Consider the following 18916-nt stretch of genomic DNA (forward strand, 5'->3'; position numbering starts at 1 on the left):
GCACCATTGTGGGCATAAACAATCCGGTCAGAGCAAGGTCAGGCCAAGGCCAGAGAGGTGCAGCCTGCAAGAGAATGGGAGCCGCGGCTCAAGTGGTAGCGCTGAGCGAGGGAAATAGCCGGGGAGAGAGTCGTTCAGAGGGTCGTCGCAGACGAAACAAAGGGTTATTGAGAAATGTTTTGTCCGAAGAACAGGTGCTAACCTCGCCCAATTAGCACCACATGGAAGGGGGGGGGGGGGGGGGCGAAAAGAGAGACGTTTAGCAAATCCTAGAGGGTAAATCCAAAAGCGACGAAGGCCCATCGAGCACAGAAAGGCGGGAAGAGCCCTTCAGAGAAAAAGACCAAACCCCTGCAGCAAGAGGCAGCCCCTCTCGATGCGACGTCTCAAGCACCTTGGAGTTTGCAGCCGTTAGTGCAACTAGCCGGCCCGGCCCAAAGCCACCGGTCCCCGAGCACAGCAGGGCAGCGAAAGCCTCCGCACACGTGGATTTTCATCTTTTTTACAGGGGTGGGGGCCGTAACTCAGCCCACCACACCCCGCGCCCCCCACCCGCTTCTCCTCCACGCGTGCCCCGTGGGGCGCCCGGCGTCCTGCTCCCCTCCGCCGGGACCGCGCCGACAGCTCCCCGCACGCCCCCGCGCCCAACTCCGCCCCCGCCTACCCTTCCTTAAACAACCCGGTGCTCCGCGGGGCGGGGGGGGGGGCTGCACGGCGCACGCCTCACCTGCACGCCCCGACGCCTCCAGCCGTACCGGAGCCGTCCTGCTGCAAGGCAGGGGAGCGGGGCGGTGGCGGGCTGATAAAAGCGCCCACGGCCCGCCCCCGCCGCTTGAGTGACGCCGCCAGAGACCACTCAAGCAGCCCCGCGCCCGCGGGGCCGCGCCCCCTGTCCCGGCGGGCTCCCCGCCCAACAGCAGCGGCCGCCGGCCCCGCCCCGCGGCCCCCGAGCACCTGCGGCCCGCGGGGAGCGGGGCGGGCTGCGCCGAGCGGAGCTCCCGGGCCGCGGTTACGGCGTCGGGTCCGCCGTGCGATCGGGAGCAGCGCGCCCGCGGCGCTCGTTCGCCCGCACGGCTCGCTGCCTTTCTCTGCCAAGCACCGGAACGCGGAGCTACCGCGCTGCCTCCTCTCCGAAAGGCGTGGCGGGCGGACCCCCGAGCCGCCCGCCCGACGGGGCGCGCCCGCAGCGAGCGCTCCCGCGGCCGCCGCTCCCCTCCCCGGGTAGCCGTGCTGGTTCGGAGGCCCCGCGGCGGACGCCGTCCCGCTCGCCGGCGGCGTCTGACCGGGGGGGCCTCCCCCCTCCCGCCCTCCGCCCCCGGGAAAGCGCGGCTTCCGAGCGCTCGGCAGCCCTCCGAGTCTCCGCTCCCTCGGGAGCGCCCTGGGGAGTGTCTGACGGGGCATCGCTGGGAGCGAGCGGTTCCGTCCCCGGAGGCTGCACAGCTCGGTGCGCGCTCCGCCGTCCCGGCGCTGCAGCGCCCCAGGACGAGTCAAAATAAAACGCCTCAGCGCCAGCATCATCCTTGGAAAGGGGCGCATGGAACACGTCCATCTGTAAATGTGCCTCATTTGTGTCCTTCTGTCTTTAATGAATTTCCTGCGTGAAATAGGTAGGTAAGAAGCGACGTGCTGGGCATAAACTAAGCAACAATGGCAGCGCTCCGGGACGGTCCTAGCCAGGAGCACACGCTGCAGCGCCAGTGTTCATCGCCGCCTCCTCCTCCTCCTGCCGCGGGCACGGGACGCCCCGCCCGGATCCCCGCGGCTGCGGGAGCCGCGCTCGCCCCGTGCGCCCCGGGTACCGCCCCCCGCAGCACCACGGACAGAGCCCGGGGCCGCCGCCGCGCAAGCACCGCGCGGCGCCCCGAACAAAGGGACGCGGCCCCTCCCGCCGCGGGCTCGCCACGATCCCCCGCCCCGACGGTAACCAGCTTCTCCCACGGGAGAGCTCGCCGGCTCTCCGCAGCCGCTGACAATACGCGCTGCGCGCTCTCCCCCCGGCTCTTTGTGCGCCCTGACGCGCAGCCGCCTCCCAGCCCCGCGGGAAGCCCCGGGAACGCCGCGCGGCTAATGCAATTAGGCGCGGGGGGTCTTATCCCGGCTAATCTGCAAATGCAGGTTTATCTCCTCAAAGCGATACGCCACCCTCCACGCGCCGCGCTCCGGGTCCGGGAGCGGGACGGACGGGATGGCGCCGGGAACTTCGCCGCTGGGCGAGGGCAGGTGGGGATGCGCGGCGAGATTCCCTTGGGATCCAGCGGCTGCGAACGCTTCCAGCGGCTCCGCTCCGCAGGCGAGGCGCGACTGGCACGAACCGCCTCACTCGCCGCCGCGGGCACGGAGAGTGGTAACAGCGAGCGAGTGTAGCTAAATCAGCGTAATTCTACGCGGCACGCACCCCGGCGTTCGCGCGGACCCCACCGCGTACGTACAACCACGGGAAGAATCAAACTGCAACTTACCTTCCTCTCCTCGGCTTAAAAAAAAAAAGTAACGGCGCAGTTCTCCCAATAAAGAGGAGTAAGAGGCAGATGGATAGTTCTCTCAAGACAACACACAGGACCTAAACTGGGGACAGTTCTAAAAGGAAGAGGGGGGAAAAAAAAAAAGCCCCAAAAAAACCAAAACAAAATTCCTCTCCCCTCCCCTCCCCCAACAGTCCAACAGTGGGAAAAAAAAAAATCAAAAAGAAAAAAATGTAATATCTGAAAATAAAAAAGGGAGAACTCAAAAAGAGAGAGAGTGACAGGACTGCCCTCCTTCTGCAACCGAATCGAACAAAAAGAGAGGAGGGAGGGAGAAATAAAGGAACAAAGAAAAGAGGGATGGAAGGGCGATGGAAAAGACGGTCGCTCGCTCTCTCTCTCTCTCTCCCTCTCTCTGCCTGCCGGTCCCTGCTAGCGGCTCTCCGCCGGAGTCAGCTGCTGCATAGCGGGGGCCGCGGGGGTGGCGGGGGGACGCGGTGCGGTGCGGTGCGGCGCCGCGCCGAGCCTTGCCGGGAGGCGGACCGCTCCGCAGATTTATAGCGGCCCCGCCGCCCGGCTCCCTGCCCGCCGCCGCGCCGGGGAGCGTGCGGCTGCGCGCGGGGGGCGTGCGGCCGCGCCCCTGCCGTGTGTGTGTGTGTGTGTGTCCCCCAAACCCCGTCCCTCTCCGCACCGCCGCCCCGCGCCTACCCCGGCGCCACGCGCGGCCGAGCCTCCGCACCCCGGCGCGCCGTACGCTGCTGGCGCCGCCGCGCCGCCCCATTGGCCCGGCCACCGCCCGCCCGCCCCGCCCCCGCCGAGGAGGCGGCCGCCCATTGGCCGCCACAGCCGCCACTCCGGCGGGCCCCATGGCGCCCCGGCGCGGGCCGCGCTGCGGCGCGGGTGGGCCCCGCGGGGGGTCCCGCGTCCCGCGCCTCCCGCCCTCCCCGCCCCGGCACGTGGGAGCCGTGGCGGCCCGCGAGGGGCAGCGCCCGCCTCCCCCTCCTCTGCTTCTCTCGGTGCGCTTCACGCGCGGGTCGGGCCGCCGGCATGGCCCACGCGGGATTGCTCTGTGGGAGGGCGCGGGTTAATGAGGGATGTCTCCTGCGGGAAACGTTCTGGGTGGAAAGAGAAGGGAGCGAGGAGAGGGAGGGAAGGAAAGAAAAGAAAAGAAGCGCGGAAGAAACAGAGGGAAAGACAGGACGGAGCAAATGCAGGAAGGAAAAGAGGAAGGAGGAAAAAAGAGCTTTTACTCATGGGATCGATTCCTGTGTCTTGCATAAAGAAGGAGCGTTCACAGAGAAAAGGGTGGTTGTGTTGTGCGGAAGAAGAAAGTTCTGTGTGGTATTAAGAAACACGCCTTTTATTCCTTATGCTGCTTGTCCTTCATTGCGCTCAGTCGTAATGTCTTTCCGCAGTCTGAAGTGCTTCCTAGACATGGCTCTCCTTTTGTCCCTCTTGTGACACAGAACGCGCAAGTGTCTATAATGCATTTCCAATAGCAAAGCACATACACCTTACAGAAAGGAAACGCTTATTTAGCATATTCTGGTATTTGCATGTAGCCACGCACAAAAATAAAGAGGCATGGGACGTTGCATAGAGATGCATTGTTCCTTCAGAGTGTCCTTGGCTGTTTATAAATGATTAATAAAATGAAAAAGAAAATATGCTTGTTTATGTATTGCCTGTTTCCTAAAGTCTCCCTAGTGTACCACTGTGACGACAACAGAATGTTATACAGGGCCTGATTTTATATTTTACATAATTAGTTGTATGCTGCACGTGTCTGATGTTCTTCTGGAATACACAGTCCTTAGGTTATTATTTACAATCTATCACCAACGTTTTTTAATCAGAAGCACTCGGAAAAAGTGAGTAACTTACCGGTGTGCAAGTGCTAAGCTAGTGGCTCTAAGGATTGAATAAAGAACAGGGTAGAGGTGGCTTCTCCCTCGAAACTGCTTATACAAAAGTCTTACATGAAGTGATGTCTTTACACAAAGTTTCTGTGTAAATTGTCCTCTCAGCAGTGTCTGTTAATATCTGAGAAGGTCCTCTTGACTTTATACTGTTGTTCAGCTTATGCCTGATCCTCACTGTTGTCTAGTTATAGCACCTTTTACCTTTTGCTATGTGAAAACTGCTTTTGAAAGTCTCTGAATGAGACTACAATTAACAACAGACTTGCTCATATTCTTTATGCTGTAGGTGCATACATCAATAAGTTTTGTATGTACCCTTTGTGAAAAAAAGGTGATTATTTGTTCTCTGACTAAATTTTGAAACATGTTAGAGCAGCGACCAATTAGAAAACATCTGTAAAACCAGTGCATTGTGTCTTTGGAATTAGTGGCTATAATTGTTCATTACTGTCTTGCCTCATCCAGTTTGTGCTTAATGTGTTTAAGCAAACAACAATATTCCTTAGCAGCATGTCAGCAACATATGAGAAGACAAAAAAAAAGAAGGAAGAAAATAAATAAGCTCTCTGAAATTCCTAAGCAATTCAATGCATTGAAATCCTCTCCTAAAAAAAATTATTAAAAAGTTATAGAAATACACAGCTGTTCTTAGAATGAAAGAAACTTGGCTTACAGGTAAGCCAAAATGTATGATGCTAGAACTGTGTCTCTCTGAACTTACAGGAAATTAAAGGACTTTGCTCTCAGCAGCTTCCCAGTCACATCTGATAATCAGGACTCTGATTTCATCCACCCTCCTGCTTCCCCTCTGAAAGTAACGGTCCTCCAGCTGTAATTAGTGTCCAGCTTTCAGTGAAAAATGCCAAACTTTACGCATTTTCTTTCGAAAATAATGCACATCTGTCATGTTTGTCAATAATAGGTGCTAAAGTGAAATTAGGCAGAAAAAAAAAAGCTGTTAGAGTGAATTGTCTTGTCATCAGCCCTTTCGTCTCTCGTGCGTTTTCAGAGACCCTTGATGCCGGCATTGGCTGAAGAAGGAATGCTAGTATCTCCCCTCTCCCAGGAAATTCACATTTTTCAGCAAAGTTTCCCTTTGCTTCAGTAATATGTCTGGAAAGAAGTATATATGACTAGTGGTAGCTGGCTGTCTGGACATAGCCTTAAGCTAAAACGTGTGTGGCTTATTAAATAGTCTTTGGACATGGGGAAGCTAAAAGGAGGAGGGGAGGGTGCTGCTTGTTAAGGCGAACTGAGCCCTCCAACCGGGACTGGGAGGTGAGAGAACGGCAGTGCAAGCGGCAATTGCAATCTGCTGGCGGAAGGAGGTTTAGCAACTAGCATAAAGCGGGGGGAGGGGGGAAGAAGGTGAGGGGCAGAGGCGGAGTGGGATGTAAAACAGAAAAAAAAAGAAGAAGTCAAGCGAGCAAAGCAGCGCTCGGCCGCACGGCGCGGTTCCCCGCCGCAGGGATGGGCCGCGGGAGCCGCCGCGTCAGCACCACGGACAGCGGCGCCCCCGACGGCGCGAACCGGCCCGCTCCGACCGCGGCCGCCGGGCCCCGCGCGCTGCAGCCACCGGGAGCGGGGCGAGAAACGGGAACCCTCCCCCTCCGTCCTCCCCCCGGGGAAAACACCCCGCAAGGTATGTGGTGTGGCTGTGGGTTGACTCTCTCGAAGACGCTTAAGACATGGTTCCTGCCTAGTGGCGTTCCCGTGCAGAACTGTAGCTCATTCTGTGTGTGTGTGTGTCTGTGTGTCTGTGTGTGTCTGCACCTCACGAGACTCCACGGATCATTTTTACAGTGCAAGTGCATGTTTGCTCCAGTTACTTTGACAAATAAACAGTATTAGGCATGAAGGCTTCAGAGCAGGTCTCCAGACAGACACTCCCTCGCACAAAACATACCTGTGGAGGCTCTGCACTTCGAGTGTAGGTGTGTGATTCTTTCACCTCCTTCATCTCTGAGACTTGCTGTGGTCACATAGCATGGATATTGTATAAAAGTACAATAGTATAAGCACTGCAATCAAGACTGCTATATTCTTCACTATTTATTATGCAGCAATGTCTGAATACTAATAAAAACTATTTTTCAAACAGAAGATAGCATTTGGATGGGTAGAGGAAAGTGGAGTGGTTCACCTTTTTCAAATGAGACTAAAAAGGTATCTTAAAACTCAGTTCCACACTGGCTAACTAAAACTGCTCAGATTTTCTACTGGCAACTATGGAACCTTAATCCAGATAAATAGCTGGATAAATCCAGCTGAAAGAAACTGACTGTCTATTCAGATTATTATTGTATATTTGCTTGTTTCCTACTGTGACCAGGCAAAGGCAGATTCTCGCTGCACCATGGCTTAGGTAGCTTCTCTTATTGAGGACTTGAATTTCCAGTGGTGTGTAATGCACGTTTAATTGTAAAATAATAAGACTGTGTCAACTGCCAGTCAATTGCTGCCACCAACCCCTTTTGTGCTTGGATCAAACATTTGCACAACAGAGAAAGTGACAGCATCAGGGCACAGTGACAAAGCTGTAGTTTGCACTGAAAGAAAACTGAGGCCCAGAGAGACACTGCAGCCACAGGAACAGCTGTCTTATCAGCACATTGCAGAGATGGAGATGGCTCAAGAGGTCCTCAACAGATAATGACTTGAATAGGTTTGCAATGCGCTAAACTTCACGCTTGATAAGACCAGCCCAGTGTATAGAGCAGCAGAGATCCAGCTCCGTTCTATTTTATCTGTGCTGTAAATTAAGGAATTGAAATTCAGGTAGCACAGCTAGCATGTTGCTGATAATCGAGTGAAGTAAACTGTCATTAGGATGTTTTCAGCAAAGAGAAATAGGTTTCTCTTCCTTGATGCTGCTTTAATAAAAACACCTTAAGATCCCCATGCCAAATCACTGTCCCAGCAGTAACTGAACTGGGGTGGAGGTTCCTTGTCCATGTCACTGTTGTGACATGTCTTGTTCCAGAACAAACTGTCCATTTGGCTGCCAAGTTCTTTACAAAGGACAAAACATTTCCACTTCAAAACTGCAGTAGCTTATATTGAATTCCCCATTTCCTCTGCAGGAGAAGGAACAGCACTGTGATTTTTAATAAACAGTCAAGCTCACATTAAAGCACACACATTCAGTTCTGCAAGACAACAGAAGCACATGCTTGTGAGCACAGATAAACAAAAACTAATGGCTGATGTGAAAAGGATTTTAATGACTTTTAGAATTACTCACTTGATGGAATGTAAGCCATAGGACATGCTAAGACATTTTGTAGGAATGGACAATCCTGTTTCAAGCTGTGGTTTTTGATTGACGGATGGTATCTGTAAAGTCAGACTATGTTCATCTCTTTGCCTTAGAATTTTGTCTGGGGACTGCCTATTTGTGGCACCAGGTTGTCTGTAGGGCCAGGTTCAGCAAAAGGTCACTGCGGGAGCAGGCATAGCTCTCCCTCGCTTGGCTGAAATGGGGACCCAGAGATGGATTCAGTGGGGTGAGGGGATATAGCCGTGGCTGCTGCCCCCACTCCCCCGTCCTCCCTTCCTGGACCCGCCAGACGGCCCAGATGGGGGTCGGACGGGCCTTATAAAGGACTCTTAAGGAAGCAGGGGGGCAGTCTCGCTCTCACCTCCGTGCTCGCTGTCACTCACACTCTTCCCGGCCTGGACCACATGACCTGGAAGAAGCTGCTGCTGTCACCTCGTGTTCCCAAGATCTGCTGCTGCCATCGATGTGATGATTTCTTTCCTTCCCTCTCTGTCCCCCTCTCTCTCTCTTTCTCTCTATCTCCTTCCCGTTACCTTATGGTGTGCGTGTCAGATCAGATCCGAGGGACCTGGGTGGTTTTCAGGGATTCATTTCTGTAACTTTGGGTGGTTGCACTTCCCCCCACCCCCTGCGCCTTTGGTGTGCGCCCCAGTATCTTGGTGTGTTTATGCTTGCCAGAGCCAGAAATAAATACTGGTTTTGATATTCACCCTGGGTGTGACCTTATTGGCCTCCGGATTGCCGCAAAGACAAACAAATCCAATTCCCCCCAGTCAGGGCCGGATACAAGCGTGTGGCTCGTGGGTCCGGGTTGTGACAGTATCAAATTAGAACACTCTAGCTCCACCTTATTCAAGCAGAAATATTTCATTTAGACTGAGTTCAGCTTACCTTTGAATTTTTTTTATTTTTTTTTTTGAGAAAAGCCTTCTTGAAAATGCAATTGAAAGGAATCTAGATGGAGCACATAACCTGAGGTCACAGAGAATTATTTTGTAAAGAAGGGATGGCTACATTCACCTAACTCCTTGTGACTGATTCCTGAAAAGCCAGGGTAACTGTACGGGCTTGTTAGCTATTATGTTGTCTAATTTTGGCCATTAAGGCTAACTTTCCATCTTCTCTGGATAACAATTTAAGACAAGGTTAACTTTATTTCTTAGAAAAGACAAGTTGCTGGGTTCTTATGCCAAGAGGAACTTGAAACCTGAACAGAAACATAAAGACTTGCCACTCAGATTTGTTATATGGAGGGCAGGGAGGTGAGACCAGTTCTATCCTCCTGATAATCTAACTATATATATTTGACCTTAGCCCACCACTTAAACATATCTGACAGTGGGAGCTAGCAAGGAAGAAGAGGAGCAATAAGGATCCAGAAGGAGATGTTTTAAGACAGTAAGCTTTCTCAAAGTCAGGAGGAAAAGCAGAATCGGGTGGGGTGTGGAGGGGGGCATCTTCACAACATGCACTCTGTTGGAAATACCTGTTTGCTTGTACCTGAATCTTGAGGATGTTTCTGATGGCATGGCAAAGAGTAAAATCACGCGGTGACTGGGAGAGATCAGAAGGCAGATGTAGATAAGATCAAAACTGCTCAGTGACTTGGGTGGACTCTGTGGTTTTAATACCTACGAATCAGTGCCACATGGGTATTCCAGAAGCAGAAAACCACTTCTTTATTTTTTTAAGATTTATGTCAGTAGTTCATAAGTAGGTAAGCAGTTTAATGAAAATCACAAATTAGAGAACTACAACAATTTGCTTTTGTCCCCTCTAATTTGTGGGGCATATGTAACCAGGGCCTGAAGTGATTGATACCCTTGCCAGAGAAGTACTGTGTAAATGCGAGCAGAAATAACCTTGTGTAAAAGAGACAATCAAAAGCAAAAATGTAATCAATACTTTCAATGCTGTCTGTTATCCAAAAATAACAAGTCCTTTTAAGTTCTCCAGTGAATCATCCTAAATACTGTCAATTCAGTTAAATTAGACTTCCACTGTAACAATAAGGCTCTCCAGGAAAGAGATACTTGGTTATAAACTTGCTGTAATTACTATATCCTCTCATGGTATTAAAGCTACAGGAATATTGAATTAAAACATGGATTTTACTTTTTGAAAAGCACGTCTTTTTTCATTTGTTGAGGGAAAAGCACATACTACACAAAGACAGCTTTTTTAGTATGCTAGCATATTTCATTCTGACAGCATAGTGCAGTAAAATAGTGGCTGTTGCTACTGTTATTTGAAAAAGTCCTTATAAATTCTAGAGTGTATAATATGTAATTAGATAATTTTCACATAATCAGATCACATGTGTAGTAGATGTATTTTTTTAACCTTGTAAAGCAATTCTTTAAATACATTCCACACGATTTTAAGTATTGACTTGAATCTTGCTTTATTCACGTAAGATAATACAAATCCAGCTGGCAATTACAATTCATGTGGTATTCTGCTCTAACATGTAAGGGTAGGAGTTTAGAAGGTGTACAAAAATAGTATACTTTCCTTCTCCTTCAAATAACGTTCATCTTTTTTTTAACATGCACCTACTATAATTGCTCAGTGGTGAGGAGTGGATGAGTATTAAGAAGTAATATTAATTTTTTTTCTTTGCATTACATTAAAAATAGCTGCCTCCTTTTTCATATGTACTCCTTCATGCTTGTCACATGACTTCACCCAGTTCTTCACACTTTTTCTTCTCTATTACATGTATGACACAATTTGTTTACAAGGAAGCAGCTAAATATTCAAAAGCAGTAGAATTAGACTTCCCCGATTACTCCTTGCAATTACTAGCTCTAAAGATCAAATCTCACCCCCAGAAAGCACTTCTCTTACTTACACTGATCATCAAATTTTACTTTGAAGGATTAGGCTAAAAATTATCTAAATAACTAGATCTTCTTCGTAATGTCAGAATTACTCACTTGTGGATGACTTATTGGTCTTCCACTGGTGCACTGGTGCTAGCCTAGTTGTCTTGTTTTTAATTGCTGAAGGTTTTCGTTCTTCTACTTCTAGAACTTTTTTTTTATTTTTCACCAGAAGTATTATGCACAGCTCTATACTACTTTGATTCAGCTGGAGATGAGTCATCAGCAAAATCCAGCCTATAAATGATCATGTAGCTGCAAATATCTAAAAGGTTATTCAAAATATAATAATAGTAATGTAAGTAATGTACTGAATATAATATGGTTTCTTGGAATAAAACGTGATAAAATTACAGCAAATTATTCTGATGATGTCACAGACATTTACTCATTGCTGAAAGTTCTCTTGTATGTCTGGTTATTAGGTAATACATGCACACTGCAGAATGTGGTTAGAGGTACTACATTATTTCCTTTTTTTTCAAACAGAGATTTCAAGAAAAGGGACACTACTCAGTCTTATTTCTGCTTGTTAATTCAAAACAAGTGCCCAGAATTACAACACTAAGAAACATAGATGTGCTAGGAATAAACTGTTGGACAAATCCTGTTTTTTTAGTACAACATATTGCATAAGACAGAGAAGTAGTATATGTTGATTTTTTTAAAGTTTGCAAAACTGCATTGCATTCTCATAGGATAAAAAGGAAGCACAGTGTTAATTAAATTACTGTAAAAAGAGTATATAAAATTATATCTAGAAAATACTTAATGATAGTTCCCTGCCAAATGAATGGCTGCATCAAATAGGGGTAGACCTACATGAGTATATCATTTAATGTTTTGGAAGACGGAATATAGTGAATGCTTATGAAAACTGTGGACTGCAGCAAGCAGAATGGTTATAAACATTTGGTGGTTAAGAGCTGAATAGAAAATGATCTCTTTGGAACAGGGACACCTACCAGAAAGATAAAGCTCTATAAGGATAAGTGGCAAGTGATTGTGACTTTTAGAACAGTAAGATAATAATCAAATGCACAAATAAAAACCAGAGAATAACAGCAGTACTGAAGATGATGTTGTATGATACTACTGTGTCATACTAACAGAGTCATGGGAATATGATGTTGCAAGAAAGAGATTTCACTCTTGAGATGTAGAAACAAGAGTGTGATCTGAAAAGACATACATGAATGCATTTCTTATTTGACATTTATGAGGTGAAAGCCGAATGCTGTATCCAGTTGTTTGATGCTTTAGGATAATTGCAGAAAGGCCATAAAAAGATGTTTAAAGGTACGGGTTTTGAAAACATGAGTTACGAATAAAATTTAAGTGACAATTTACTTAGAAACAGGAACAGTGACAAAGGTTATATGAAATTTATTTTAGAAGTAATCAGTACTGCCAGATTATTATCAAAATCTTCATGTGATTGTAAATTAAAAAAGAAGGAAAGTGGCTTAATTTGCAACACAAAAAAATCTAGATTATGAACTGGAAAACATTCTCTAAGAGTACTTAGGTACAGGACCACATTCCTTAAGCAGATTGCTGAAGTTCAAAGTTAGATATGCATTTTGTTTTTCCTCAGACAATTAGGAGAGATTATTAGATTTCTTCAGTCTCCTTAGGGATTTACACTTCTGAGTGATATAATTCCCACCACCAAAACGACTCAAGTTCTCCATAGTGCTTTTCCCCTTTTGTCTTTTATAATCAACTGAATGTCTGAGAAAAAAAACCACCACCATCAACAAAAAAACCCTCAAAACCAATAAAGAAACAGGTCTGATAGGCTGAGGAAAAAAGTTGTAAAGTACTAAACAAGTTATCTTCACATTTTTACTCTCTTCTCAATAAGCATTGAAACCAAGCAAATACAAGTCTGATGTAGAAAGCTATTTGCATTCTAGCATTTTTTCCAGATGAATTCAAAGACTGATTGTTTTTTTGATCTCCTAGACCTCTGTATTCAAAATGCCTTTCAGCATTTGGCTGTTGATTTTTAATTTGCTTTTTTTTTGGTCCACTTTAAACACGGGAATTGAAAATTAAGCTAGCTGCAGGCAATCTGCATTCCTAAAAATCATGCATCCTCTCCTAATTCTCATCTAGGCACTTAAAAATGGTGGCAATAAAAACTTTGTGCTAAAACCCACTGGGTCAGTAGCATAAATCCACCTGCCTACCAAATTCCATCTTTGTGAGAAGGAAAAAATTCTACATTTTAAACATCATTATTAGACATGATCAACAATCCTAGCTATTCCCCTGTAAACTGTAGAAAGTGAAACTACAATGACAGATCTGCTTTTTACCTTCAAATATTGAAATCCTGAAATATATATGATTAACGGCTGGGATTCAATTTTTTTTGGTCCAGAAATAGGTCCCAATTCATAATGAGGAGAACTCGTTTCCACGGTACTTTCTTGATAGTGCAAAACTCTGCTAGGTTTTCCTTACAAATATTTCCACAATCACAGTCTGGTTATTTTCTCCATCCTTTACCGGAAATGGGAGATAAATTATGACTTAAAGCTGATTTATGTCATGTGATATTTAACACAGAACAAAAAGGAAAGTCATGTAATGTGGCAAAAAGCTGTAAAATATCTGTTTTGCTACTAAAATTTGCATTCCAAGACTAAGATCTGCCTCCCTCAAAAACATGGGACAAGATCAAGAACATTGCCAATGTTCATGAAAAAAGATGAAAGCAACAAAACCAATTAAGCCACAATTATTAAAATTCCTGTAAAAAGGATCATAATTTTTTCATTCACAGCCCTTTTTCTTTTGTTCCCTACATGGCAAATGTTGAAATTAACAAGATTTATACGAGATGTATTTTTTCTAGATTGCACTTAATCAATGCTCATAGCTGTTATAGTAAGACAAAAAGTAAATACAAGGTTACTCTCCAAATAATTATTTAAAACTCGTTGGCTATTCTTGTAAAACATCCCTATAACTGTCATTGTGCACTCAGAACACGAATATAAAAACTGAATTGTGAAATTTATATCCATCTTCTCACTTTATACTGTTCAGATGCATGACATGTTTTTTGCTTTCAAATTGGATCTTCTTAGTTCTTCCAGTCTTTATTTTAGGTATTCAGATCCCCTTTTTTCTTTAGCACATTCAAACAGACAAATGCTTTCTTGTATTTTTTATTTTGACTGGGTGGTTCAGGTCTGAAAAGCCTACTATGCAATTAGTATGCAAATGAGCATTTTGTGTCATGCAAATACATTGTAAAATGTGATGTTCAGATAGTCACTTAGTTTGCAGCATTTTCTGTTTGGAATAATTACATTTTCCATAGAAAACTAAGACAGAGGGATGAACTATTTATAGCTTGTACCTGTGTAGTCAATACAGTGTATGTCTTAAGACAATCAGTCTTTAAAGGCATACGCTTATTAACATGCTGCCCACTTCCACAACCCAGGTTAAAAAGGCAAAAGAATTTCTCATTACAGCCTGCTACACAGCTTCACCACATCACGTGCCATAACCTGGTGCTTACTTACGGAAGTGCTGCATCATCCTGTGTCTGGAAGGTGTGGGTAGAAAACAAGCAACATCACCAACTGGATGGGCTGTGAATGTCAGGTCATACAATGTCTTCTCAATTAAGAGAAAACTGAGGTATTCAAGAATAGGAAAATAAATGACTGAAGAAAATATTTTAGGCTGTAGATATTTAAGGTGAGAGAGATTGCCTTGTTTCCACATGAGAGAAATTGACAATAAACAGAGACTTTGGTTATGTAAAGAGACACATAACAAATTAAAGAGAGCTATTACCCTGGTTAGGCTTGGGCAGAAGAGATTTACATGGAAGAGGTGTAAGCTGAATTCAGAATAGATCTTTTTAATTCCTCAGAACCAAAATTTTCCCCTGAAACTTCATCCTCAAGGTAACAAAAGAGGCAGGAGGCTCAGCCTTTCTTCCATCTCCAGAGGATGCAAAAATAATTGATCAACTTCTGCTGCTTGAAGAGATCTTCTAACATCTCCGGTCAGTCCACAGGCCTATAGCTTTCCTGGTTCTAGCTACTATTGAGACAAGGAGAAATTAGGTTATTTGAAATAACAAAGCTAAGGTTAGTCTTAACGTAACAGCTGCTTCTCTGGCTTTCCCTCCAATGTATTCCCTCCCCCAACTCTGCATTGTAAAGTGCTGATTCAGCCATATCCAACTCTTGTCTTCAGTGGTCAAAATGTTTTGTCTAGAAAGAAGAAATAACTCCAGTATTTTATGCTTGTCTATTTTTCCTTAAAAACAAACAAAACAGATACAAATTCAGAAAATGTTTACATAGTCCCAATGAGCTGAAAGAATGTTTTCTTCCTTGCTTATAAGTTTCAATGCTGTTGTGGAAAATTACTTGTCATTTCTGTTTGGGTAAGGCTTAGGAGTAGTGTTGTAGAACCATAACACTGTGCAAACTTCAACAAATACTTTGTTCTCCTTGTTATGGTAATCTTACTGAGATAAATGGAAATATTTATAGTGTGTGAAGTCAAACATGCAGAATACTTCTCATCTATTTAGCTGCCAAGAACTTGCATTACTTATTATTATTGTTTTGCATGAGGTAATTTTTGTACTGTATGTAGGTGCTTTTCTCAAATGGAATAGCAATGTATACCAAAAGTGCCATCTCCTTCATTTTGCAGTTCGAATGAGAAATAAAACATTATTGTTGCTTTAGGAACCATTTTAGTAATCGTAAGTCAAATGCCTTAATGTAATTATAACACGGACTTTTTTTAATTGCTTGAGTAGCAACAGACATTCTTATGAATTATTCTGACATTATGTACTGTGATACATCTCTTTTTATTCTTACAATGTTTCTTTTAGGTTTCAGAGGAAAGAAGAATAATTTCTGGTCCTATATTGTTTAACTCCTATTATGCTGGTAATTTTCAGTTAAGGCTTTGTTATTCTTGCCTTGGTTTTATTACCATTATCTATAACAGATTTAAGTTTTCTGTGCTTCTATTTTTACAAGTTATAGAACTCTGCAAAACCACTTGAGAATAAAGATAACCATATTTTTTAAATAAAACCTCCTTAACCACGTATCTACTCAATTTACATTCATAGCTGTAAGTACTAAAGCATCATCTTCACCAATTTCTTCGTAACATCACAGATAATTTATTAGTGTTTACAGGTTCTGAAAGAATATTTTGCAATTCTGCAAATCTCAGTTCTCAATTAAGCAAGGCAATCACACTAGAAGCAGGCAATGTAAAGTTAAGATCATGTATCTACCATGAATAAAGCAAAACTGAAAAATACTCGTTGTTTCCCATTTTAATGAGGTACTCCTACTACGGAAAATTATATTTTGCAATTCATTATGGAATATTCTAGTTTTGCACAGCTTTCTTTCAATGCTTATTTTACATGTATTCTCAATGCCTTCCAGGTTTATTTACCTTATGATGATAACTCTGAATAATAAAACAAGAAGTAAATGTAAGTAAGTAATTACTGAAGCTGCATAAATACTTCCCATCTGTAGAATCTAAGAACAGTTTGTTGCTAAAAGTATGTAATGTGGCTAGTTTGTCATGAGGACTATGAAGTACCATTTGCCGTTGTGAAAATGCACTACCTATCTGCATCTGAGAGCGATATGGCAGAATGCACACTGTTATGCTATAAATTCACTAGTGCAGAAACACATCTTGAATAGCTCAGGAAGCAGATATGCAATCAAGCTACCACAGGAAAGGTAATAAATTTAGAAGTTAGATATAGTCGTTCACTTATTAAACCATATATGAAAAGAATTAATACAAAATTATCTTTATACAGTCTGCTTTCCTAAAGCCACCTCCCGTTCTTTTCCTTGTTAAGTGCATGACATTTTGCAAATACAAATGTGCATTCCTAGCAACTGGACAACTGAGTCCTAAATACTCTTAGAATTTGGTTTAATAAAAATCTGGATTATATGAGAGAGGGTGGAAGGCCAAGCAAATAAGTAAAACTTCGAGATAGAATTCACAGCTCAAGATTCTGACCCCTGTTACTCTGGGCTGAACTCTGATTTCTAGGCAGCAGTGACATAATCAATCATTTTTTGACAATGAATGAAAAGTAGGTGATAGCTCTGATAAACTCGTGCATTAGCTGCTTTTGTCATCAGTCTCCTGTTCTTTAATTGCTCTACAGACCGGATGGATCTGTGTTGCCATTCTTTTCCTGAGCAGCTGCCAAGGAGAGGTGCTGCTGCAGCCTTTGGAATCCTCCTGTGCCAGCGGGACAAGGGAGGGTGGAAAATACAGCTCAGTTCAGACAAAAGTGAGGAGCTTGTGCTGCAACAAGGAAAACAGAAGAATGTAGAGCAGCCCTGGGACTTCAGAGGAAAAAAGAGCATTTTCATCTGCAAACGTTTTTCAAAACGAAAAGCACCTCTGCCACAGCTCAGCCATATGGCTACTGTAAAACCTAATTTTTACTGGTAAGGGCACAACGACCTTTCCTCTCAGGGGTAGATCTTGCTGTTGTGGCTCCTTTGTTACATGGGAGACTCTGCTTGATCCTATGGGACACTATCTGGAGGTTAAACTGACCCCAAACTGTTAGTGGTACTGAATACAGCTGCTCGAGAAATGAGCAAGCAATGTTCTGGCAGCCTGCTACCTGTGCTCAGGGATTTGCACTGCCTACCTCTTGGTCTGAGGGAGGTGTGGAGCAACTGCTGATGCTCACAAGGCCTCATTATTTCATAAGGGTGAGTGCCTGACTCCTAATACTGCACCAACAAAAATGCAGTCAGTGGATGTTTCAGCTCTCTTCTCTCTTTGTGAAACAGTCTGTAGGTCCTGTAATTTTTCTCTTGGCTTATACTGTCATAGCCAAAGCTCAGTAACAATCTGGACAAGCTAGAAACACACAAACTGATGAAAGTTTTGCTTCTATAATTCATAGAAAGGACTTTCTGATGGTTGGCCAAGTTTAACATCTGCTCTCAAATAGGTATTTAAATTTAAGAAATAAATATCCACATTCATCCCTCTGTGAATTCCTACTTTTTCCCTGGTCATCTCCTTGGCATAAATGTGTCACACAGCAGACTAAAGCTGTGAGAGATTCTTGCTTTCCTTCATGAAGAAAACAGGTTTTCAGACAGCTGCCACAGTCTGTCTTTGAAGAAGAAGCTGTTGATGGTACTGATTTTTAACAGGTCGTCTTGAGTGGTAAGCTGTGATTTATACAAAAATGTTACACTGTCTGCTACCATAAATAAGGCAGCAGAGGACAAATGGCAACACATATGGTCAGACTTCCTCCTGTAAACTGCAGGAGCCTCACTTCAGAGAACAGGTAGGAAAAAAAATGTTTACATTTGTAAGATAAGGAAGACGTTAGAAGATACGTGCAGAAATTTGAACGTGTGATTCTTTTACAGGTTACGTATTCCTAGGTCTTGAGAAACTTCTGTGCCTTTTTACTACTGTTTATGCCAGTGTTCATGCACTGCCAGATACTGCAGCATGTTGGTGCAATTCACAGGGAGCTGTTCCCTGATATTGTTCTTCACTGCAAAATTTCTCCATAGATGTTCTTAGAATGGAATTATACTGAATTATACTTCTGGTCTACCCCAGCTCATTCCAAATGTCAGGTCCAACAGATATGAAGCTTGAACCTTTAATCAAAGCTTGTACAACTTACCTATTTATTAACCTTCTTCATTCTTTATGCTTGTGCCTTTTGTAACTTCCTTTCCTCCTCTTCCATGTTTCTGCTTACTCTGATTTCTCATTTCTTGAAGAGAGGTCAGACCCTGCAAAATAGCTGTCCATCTACTTTATGTTTTGTCCTCCAGAAGTGGCCCCAACTTCAGCACAGACCACAGTTATCTTCTGCTGTCTCTGGATGCTAGCATTGTATTTCAAGCTGACATGAAGGATTTGGTCTCCCAGTTGGCAACACTATTATAGCACTGGCTACATTTCAGTGTTTGAAAGGGAAAATCTTCCCTGTTTTAACACCTCCTGTTATCTTAGTAAAGTGATGTTTAAATAACGAACTGGCTTCAATGAACTGTAGTTGCCATTTTCCTGCTTCTAAGTGAGATAAAATGGAGATAATTACAAAGTGGATGAGCAGGTTTAATGAAAGCCAGTTTCTTTTGCTATATTCCTGAAGCAGCAATCATCATCTGTTTGGCTTTTGAAGAGCAACAATTATAATCACTTAAAATCCCAAGGGGAACAAAAATAGAACTTAGATTAGCATATAAAATATACAGCTGGATTGGGCAAGCCTATAAAAATCTGGGAAAATCATTCTAATTTGAAGGCTATTCAAAATCACAAGCA

General features: G+C 44.4%; 2 protein-coding genes across 8 annotated transcripts in view; one reads left to right on the top strand and one right to left on the bottom strand.

Annotated features, from left to right (window-relative positions):
* ELAVL2 (ELAV like RNA binding protein 2) overlaps window positions 1-3225 on the bottom strand; it is an 84799-nt gene extending 81574 nt beyond the window's left edge. For 2 of the 7 annotated variants that reach the window (XM_069880465.1, XM_069880462.1), the window contains exon 1: window positions 2460-2592. The gene's annotated coding sequence lies outside the window, so the exon portion shown is untranslated. Of the gene's footprint in view, window positions 1-2459; window positions 2595-3170 lie in introns of those variants that run through there. The other 5 variants (XM_069880464.1, XM_069880468.1, XM_069880466.1 and 2 more) reach the window with 5 other exon arrangements.
* TOPORS (TOP1 binding arginine/serine rich protein, E3 ubiquitin ligase) overlaps window positions 1-18916 on the top strand; it is a 567831-nt gene that overhangs the window by 402139 nt on the left and 146776 nt on the right. The window lies entirely within an intron of this gene.

This window comes from Phaenicophaeus curvirostris, chromosome Z (genome assembly GCF_032191515.1).
Source record: "Phaenicophaeus curvirostris isolate KB17595 chromosome Z, BPBGC_Pcur_1.0, whole genome shotgun sequence".
Classification (NCBI taxonomy): domain Eukaryota; kingdom Metazoa; phylum Chordata; class Aves; order Cuculiformes; family Cuculidae; genus Phaenicophaeus; species Phaenicophaeus curvirostris.